General features: G+C 37.8%; 1 long non-coding RNA gene across 1 annotated transcript in view; it reads right to left on the reverse strand.

The window, feature by feature from the left end:
- LOC120490489 (uncharacterized) overlaps nucleotides 1-7,579 on the reverse strand; it is a 29,793-nt gene extending 22,214 nt beyond the window's left edge. Inside the window, exons 1-2 of the long non-coding RNA XR_005625024.2 lie at nucleotides 6,908-7,579; nucleotides 729-807 (exon numbers count right to left, since the gene is read on the reverse strand). This is a non-coding gene — a long non-coding RNA (uncharacterized LOC120490489). The remainder of the gene's footprint in view (nucleotides 1-728; nucleotides 808-6,907) is intronic.
- Between the last annotated feature and the right edge of the window lie 586 nt (nucleotides 7,580-8,165).

Raw genomic sequence — 8,165 nt, forward strand, 5'->3', positions numbered from 1 at the left:
CATGATTAAATATTAGTAAACAAACATGATAAAATGACTGTTGTTTGACTTGATTTTCTTTGAATTTAATAAATCTTCCTGTCATTTTATTCAACATCTTGTTTGAAGTGGCCAGTTTAATACAAATCAATTCTGAATTCAATTGAATTACACTCTAAAAAATGCTGGATTGTTTCAAACCAAATTTGGGTCAAAAATGTCATTTAAAATGTTAACCCAACTTCAACTTTCACTTTCAACCGTACATTTTTTTAATTACATTTTTAACCCTGCTGTGTTTGACAAGCTCATCATAACCTCTTCCTCATAAACACATTATAACACACAACAATCAGTGATGGATTACAGTGCCAGAATATTCATAAACACGGATTAATAACGTTTCAGAAACAAGAAAAGGCAATGCTTTCACCCATCCTTTAACTATAATAACATCACAGTAACCGTATATGTCACAAATATAGTTATTCTTCTGGAAATTCAATGATAAATGGTCAGTTTAGTGTGTTTTATTATTATTATTATTGTTCTACAATGTTATAAATCAAAACCAGACTCAAATGCCACACTTGTACGTCTGTAAACGACAGCTGATCTTATTTGAACGTCCTAATAACATTTTGTGAGGCTTAATGACCTAATACAAGCCGACGTTAGTCCTTCACTGAAGCGCAGATCTCAATGCCATGATTATATAATAATCAATAAAAGGAACGGCTGGACTTTACCTGTTCGTCAACCGTCTGACCGTCTCATGTCTGGCGCCACTCGTCACCGGTGCAACTTTGACATTTTGACTGGGAAAACCTGTGAAATAAAGAAAATATTATGCAATTAGTCAAAGCAAAAATGATTCTGACACCAGATATCATTTTTGAGATGTTTCCATGTGTGCAGGACACTATAATTCATTTATATAAGTGAGGAGAGCAAAACAAAGTAAACTGTGAGATATTACACCCAAATATTCTTCATATACCAGTAACATTTATTTAAAAAATAGTGTTTTCTGTAATTGCTAATGCTCTTTTTACACACACACAGAACAACATGAAGCATTGCTTGGTCACTGGTTGAGCTAAACTGGTATTATCTAATTGTGTAGTTCAATTTAACAGCTGACAGATATTCAACATAATTCATGATCAGAGTCAGAGAGTGGCAGCCTCTTGAACCACCACCACGCTCTGTTCGACTTTTTCTGAGATCATCTACTCTTCCCTGTGGATGACCTGTGACCTACTTTCTGTGAGACCTGAATTTTTGACATTGCATTTTAGAAAATTTAATTTGACGATCAGAATTTCTTCAACTTGAAAACTTGAATCTGTATTTTTTTTAAAACTGAATATTTGCAGTATTTGAATTCAGAACAAAAAAATAACTGTTTGAAAATACATGCCTAAAAAATTCAGCCACAAAAACCTATCAGTTTAATAAATTTCATTCGTTAAATTCAAATTCAGAACTATTTAAACTACCACCTAAAATTCAACTTTGTTAGATTACACTTGCAAATAATTCAAATTATTTTGTCATATTAATAGCTCCATAGTTCTGCATATATTTCACAACTATAGCGAATCAGCCTGTTCTCACGTAAATGCGTCTCTATAGCTCGCATTGTTTTATCGTGCAATTTATACACGAAAATGACTTTTTACGTGCCTACTCTAACCAATGCGTATCCTATGCACATAAAAACTAATTTTCACGTATAAATTGCACGATAAACACACTGCGTGCTACAGAGACGCATTTAATGTGATAACTGTGAACTTGTCTGAATACACTTTGGTTTGACTGTTGTTTTTCTGCTAAAGAACAAATAGTTTATAAACATATAATAGGCTAATTTACCATTTTGAAGATTATCATCCGATAATCGTTGGGTTAAAAACACTGAATGGTTTTCTCTACGCTCACTTCCGCTGAACGATGCATTCTCCTGTAAAACACTCCTGAATTTTCCCGAATCTCCAGTGCCAGCTGTTCCCCGACTAAAGCCTGTCGTCTCAGAAAACACAGGATGACTGTTCTTATCCTCAGTGCCAGAAAGAGCAAGACGTGCTGACAAGTTATGAGAGAGTGTGTGAGAGAGATTTCCATGCCATGCTGTCCATTACCAACCGATGTGAAAGCACACGTTACTCTTCTGACTATCCGGTTAGAACGACTTTTCCATGAGCCGAATTAATTATTTGCCATATATTTGCTCCAAATATTCCTCATGTTTTCCGTGCATGTGCTGAGAGAAACTGAAAGGCAATTAAATAAGCAACAATGACCTTGAGATCAGACATGCAGTGGCCGACATTGACAACATAATCAGTTATTACGATTTTTTTTGTCTGTTACGATAGTCACTGTGTCAGATTACGCGATTTTGACTCCTAAAATCTTGTCGAGACACATGTTAGACTACACGTTGCTTCTGACCAGTCATCGCGTGCCGTCTTTAATGGCGCGCGTGATGTCATCGAGAAGCAAAACTAACAGCGAGTGACTTCCGGAAACGAACGTAAACAAACAACGGATGAAGCGGTGAGTGTTGTATTGGCTGTCCTGTGTTGAGAAAAAAGTAAAAAAAAAAAAAAAGAAAGAAAACCTGACACGTTCCTCCAATCCCCCAAAGAGAACTTGAGGTAAAATATTGTTTTATTATATATTTTTACTTTTAGTTTTAACGTTAGCACCATCGTCTCTCTTTCGTTTCGCCATTTTTTGAAAGTTGTGTACGGAAAAGCTTCTGTGCTCCGATTGGTCAACCTCATACATGTGACGGAACCGTCGTAGACGACCGTTAAACAAATTAAACATGCTAGTCTTTTTGTCGTGAAGCATCGCAGACACGACGTAGGTTGTCGCCCACTATGACACACTATACGAGATGATACAATCGAATCTTGTGTCCCGACGCCCGTTGTCGTTTACGAATCCCAACAACACCCTATGTCAAACGGATCGTGCCAAAATCAGGCTAAAATCTCACGACCAATTCGTACGAATTCATACGAATTATTAAAAAGTGGCTAATTCGTACTAATTCGTACGACCTCACTCGTACGAATTCATACGATTTGTCGAAACCCACGTGATGGTTAGGTTTAGGGGCGGGGTCAGGGGTAGGTCATTCGTACGAATTCATACGAATTGGCCAATTCGTAAAATATGTACGATTTAGCAAAATCTTACTAATTTGTACGAGTGAGGTTGTATGAATTGTTACGAATTAGCCACCTCGTAAAATTCGTACGAATTCCCGTGAGATAGGGTTGGACCTGGACATACACGGCACACGGCACATGTATATAACTCTATAACTCTATACATGTTCTGTTTTTACTTTGCATCATTGTTTTCCAGTGTTCTGTTCCTGTTTCCTTTGTTTCCACTGTTCCCGCTCTACATTTGTTGTCATGGTTACTAATTATGTTGCGCACCTGGTTCTGGTTACGTTTGTCATTAAGTCTTGTCATCCCTCTGTGAATGTTTTGTAATGTATTTAGTTACTTCTGCAGTAATTGCATTGAATACTGTATAGACGAACAATTCTATATAAAACGAACTGTTATCCACTTTTCCTTGCTCTGAAGAGTAGCTAAATAAAATAGAAATGTGTGCAATGCACTCGCATGGAACTTGCCGGCCATGTAAACGGAGCATTTCTAATCTGGATTACACAAACAGGCATTTAAAAATGTAACTTTACATAACGGTTGACTCATATGGTCTATTTATAAACCCGCATCCATGTCTGACTGTATTATATCTGTGTGTCACACACAGCTCGGCTGAAGGACCCGACTGACGGCTGAAAGTGAGCGTTTGGCGGTTTGGCAGGACTGCTTCAGATTCGTCCCGAGAGAACCCTTCCTGGCCCACTTTCTGTGATTGCCACTCGATTACGTTTCCAGGAGTTCCTTATCTCTGATGCCTATCTGAGCAAACACAACCTCATGCCTTCTCACGGCGAGACTTCACACACACCCGTCGCTCAGATGACGCGGCCTAAAACAGATGTCTAACATCTTCAACTCAAATATTATTAAAGATAGTAGGATTATTAAAGTCATATTAATCATGATAATCAGCCGACATTATTTTTGCTCAGATTGCCATACAAAGAAATTATGAACACATGCAAAAACAAGAGAGACCCAGCGAGATATTAAAAACTGATTATGTTGTAGTCAATGTTTTTGTTTGTTTTTTCCAGCCTTTTTTTTTTTGCATAGTAAAATCAAACCTTTTTTTTTACCAAATAATTTTGTCAGATAAATACCTTAACCAAGTTTAGTGTTTTGTTCTTCCCTCATATTTAAAAACATCAAATATTTTCCTCATATTATTATAATACAAACAAATATGTTCTCCAGACATCAATGTCTAATTTAGGGTCATAAACAAACTTCTGACACTCTGAGGTTTTATGAAAGGACGATTTTAACTTCCCTGGGTCAATTTGACCCGCAATTTCATTTTTTTAAAGAGTAGTTCACTTTTAAAAAAACTTGCTGATAATTTAGGCTACTCGCCCCCATGTCATCCAAGATGTCCATGTCTTTCTTTCTTCAGTCGAAAAGAAATTAAGGTTTTTGATGAAAACATTCCCGGGATTTTCTCCATATAATGGACTTCAATGGGGTCCAAACGGTTCAATGTCCAAATGAGAGTTTCAGTGCAAACTGTGCAAAGGGCTATAAACGATTCCAGACGATGAATAAGGGTCTTATCAAGCGAAACGATCGCTCATTTAATAAATAAATAACAAAGTTTAAGTTTTATAAGCACAAATGCTCGCCTTGCTCTGTTCTGTGATTAGCGAACATTTATTTATTTATTAAATGAGTGATCGTTTCGCTTGATAAGACCTTTATTCATCATCTGGTGTCGTTTAAAGCCCTTTAAACAGTTTGCACTGAAACTCTCATTTGGACCTTGAACCGTTTGGACCCCATTGAAGTCCATTATATGGAGAAAATCCCGGGAATGTTTTCATCAAAAACCTTAATTTCTTTTCGACTGAAGAAAGAAAGACATGGACATCTTGGATGACATGGGGGTGAGTAAATTATCAGCAAAAGTTTTTTTTAAAAGTGAACTACTCCTTTAACCGCAGCTGCACAGACCCACAATAAAAATGAAAAAACTATGTCTTTTTAATGTCAGTTTATCAACTACCCTCCGAGGGAATTTAAATGTACATTCATGCATTTCACACACACTTTCATTGTTGTGTTAAAGCCAAGGAGTGCATTTTTATCAGTTCAGGAATGTTCATTTCATTAGGAATCGAATGTAAGACGTTGGTGTTGAGCTTCAGGAAAACACACAAAAAAAAAAAAAAAAAACATAATGTGTGAGAAGTATTAATACTAAAGGTTTACCTGATTTTTGCTGTTGTTTTTTATAGAGTGATTTTTCATGAAATGTATTGAATCTAACTAGTAAAAATATTGTACCCAGGATTCGAACATATAACAAATCATCCGATTTCCTATGCATCCTCTGAATGGAGATGAGAACGTAAGCAGAATGATATTTCAGTGGTGCACTGAAGATTTCCCTCATAACTGATATTATATCTTATATCCAAGGCGTTCAGATCAAGTTAATTCCCAGCATGGCCATCAAAACCTGTTGAGTGACGACAGGCAGACAGTGGTGAAGCATTGGACCAGAGGAGCACTCTGATTTATCTGGGGATGCACCTTCTGTCTGTTCCCAGTCCAGACCACACTGGGAATGACAATCAAGTTAACCATTACAACCCACATCCATTCATGCCTTTTGCTCTGTTTTCTCGCTCTAAAGACTTGATTTGACATTCATTTGTGAATAAATTGATTGAATTCTATTCTGTGAAGTGACTGGTGTAAATGCACAACTGACTGTGCTAATCCGGTGTCAGTGTTGGTGAACCCTGCTGAGATGAGTTCAACAGTATTCTCCTCAAACACACTGCAGTGGGGGATATTTGCATCTGCCCTTGGGTTCTCCTTCACAACCCATTATGGCCATTTTAAACAATAATGTGAGCATGTAGAGCATGAAAATATGCACGGATCACATAGAGTTTGGAGCGCTTCAACTAACGTTCATTAACCGAGAGATTAAAGGCATTAAATGAAGACACGGTAAAAGAAGAGTGTTGTTCGCGATCTCACCCTTTATCCCCTCGACAGTCTCCTCAAGTCCCAGATCTGCACGAATACAATGCTTTTACCAAGTTCAATGACCTCAGACTGCGATAAACTGCTGCAAAGCTGCGGTCAGTGCCAGGACAAGAGGAGGGTTAACAACCAAAACATTAGGCAAATATTAGCGTGTAAGTTGCGTAAAACAAACAAACAATCGATAATAGTTGGAGGAGCCTATTTAAAGATGCAAAATGAGATAAAAATTGGTTAATTTGTGAAGATGCAGACGTTGGACTTTTGTTTAACTAGTAACTTGTTTTCGACAATGGAATCTGCGTTGAAATGGTTGGAAATTTTGTTCTCACCTTTACGCTCTAGCGATCTTATCGTTAACGCATAGTCCGTGTTTTATTAGCTATTTTGGGGAACCGACGTTCATCACATGCCAACGTTATAAGAATATGCTATTGTTTTTAAATTTATTTTAATAACCACAAACTAACCTTAGCAGAACGTGCATGCGAGCAAATCCTGAGCGCAATGGATAATGCAAATTCCGTAAATAAGCGCGCGCGTCGTTTCATTCATAATGATCAAGATGCTGCCTTGAGTCACTGCAGAGTGACATTTCCATCACTTCAAAGCGTTCAATAGTGAGATTTAATGGATGTGATGGAAAACGAGCGATCCACAACTCATGATGATTTCTATCCACTGTTATTCGCGATGCAGGAAAGATAAGGTGTTAACGAGGAAGGACTTACCGAGGTCACCCTGACTTCTCCACAGATCAATGCTTCAGATGCCGTGATCACAGTCCACGTCTCTGCATATATACCACAGTATTACATACAGGATCAGCAAAATGGCAAAAATAAACAGCGCTACAAGGATAGCCTTAGTCACTGGTGATATGAGAGACTGCATTTCAGTTAAATTCGCAATAAGCGTCCACTGAGGCGCGGGTGCTCTACCATCTGAGCAGATCTTCGGGTTTTGATGGAATCTCCTGCACTGACATTCCCCGCGATTTACTCAATGGAGACATCACGAGCGAGCATCTAGAGAGAGGCAGATTGTCGATCATGTTGGAGAGGAGAGGCTCAGAGGCTCTGGTGTGGAACAGGTTGATTCGGCTTTTCAACTTCATCAGATGGGATTGTCCAAATGAAGCTCTGCGTGAAGGGGAGACCGCATTAAGCTACTCTCAACACGTGTAAAGCTCACTTTTAAGGTTTAAAGGTTTTTGGGGCGTTCGTTTTACGGAATCATTTTTGGATATTAAGCCAAATAAACGATATTAGTCTTTTTGCAAAAAACTGACCGACAATTTTAACAGACAATTTTAACAAAACACTGATGTTTATGACAAGCCAAATATATATTTCAAAATGACAACAAATCACGTCAGCGTTGCATCCGATGGTGAGAGTTTGTGGTTAATTATGCGTCGAAAAGATTATATTTACCAGCTGAACGCACATGAACGCCACCACAAAGTCGTAAATATGAATGGGAAGCTCGGGATTTTCTTTAAATCCCGACGTTTACGAGTTGGGGCGTGTCTGAGAGACGTGACGGAATAGCCTAGCATGTTTAGCAGCGTCAATGTGGCTTTGTTTATTTATTTACAACCACATGCTAATTCCCTGCACAACATATGACAATGACATTGTAAATAACATTGCCTGTGTAACGATAAAGTCTACAGTGACTCAATTAAAACATTTAAAAAAGCAAAACAAACAAAAACCTTGCTGCATTTTTGTGTGTTAAATAGGAGAAGGTACGGTATACGCCGCCATCTTGCTCCGACGAAAGTCCTATTCGCGAGGATCTAACGTCTAAATTCACACACTGATTAACTTGTAAACTAAGTTACAATATTGTAAATAAAACAGCGATTATTGGAGTAGGTTTTACAAGAAAATATGTATTTCAGCTTCGAAATTTCGCGTTTAATTCAATGTGTTACTTGCCGTTTCTTTTGTGAAACTGAGCAGTTTCTGAGTGAAACTGTTT

The sequence above is a fragment of the Pimephales promelas genome, chromosome 7, assembly GCF_988280905.1.
Source record: "Pimephales promelas chromosome 7, fPimPro1.hap1.1, whole genome shotgun sequence".
NCBI lineage: Eukaryota > Metazoa > Chordata > Actinopteri > Cypriniformes > Leuciscidae > Pimephales > Pimephales promelas.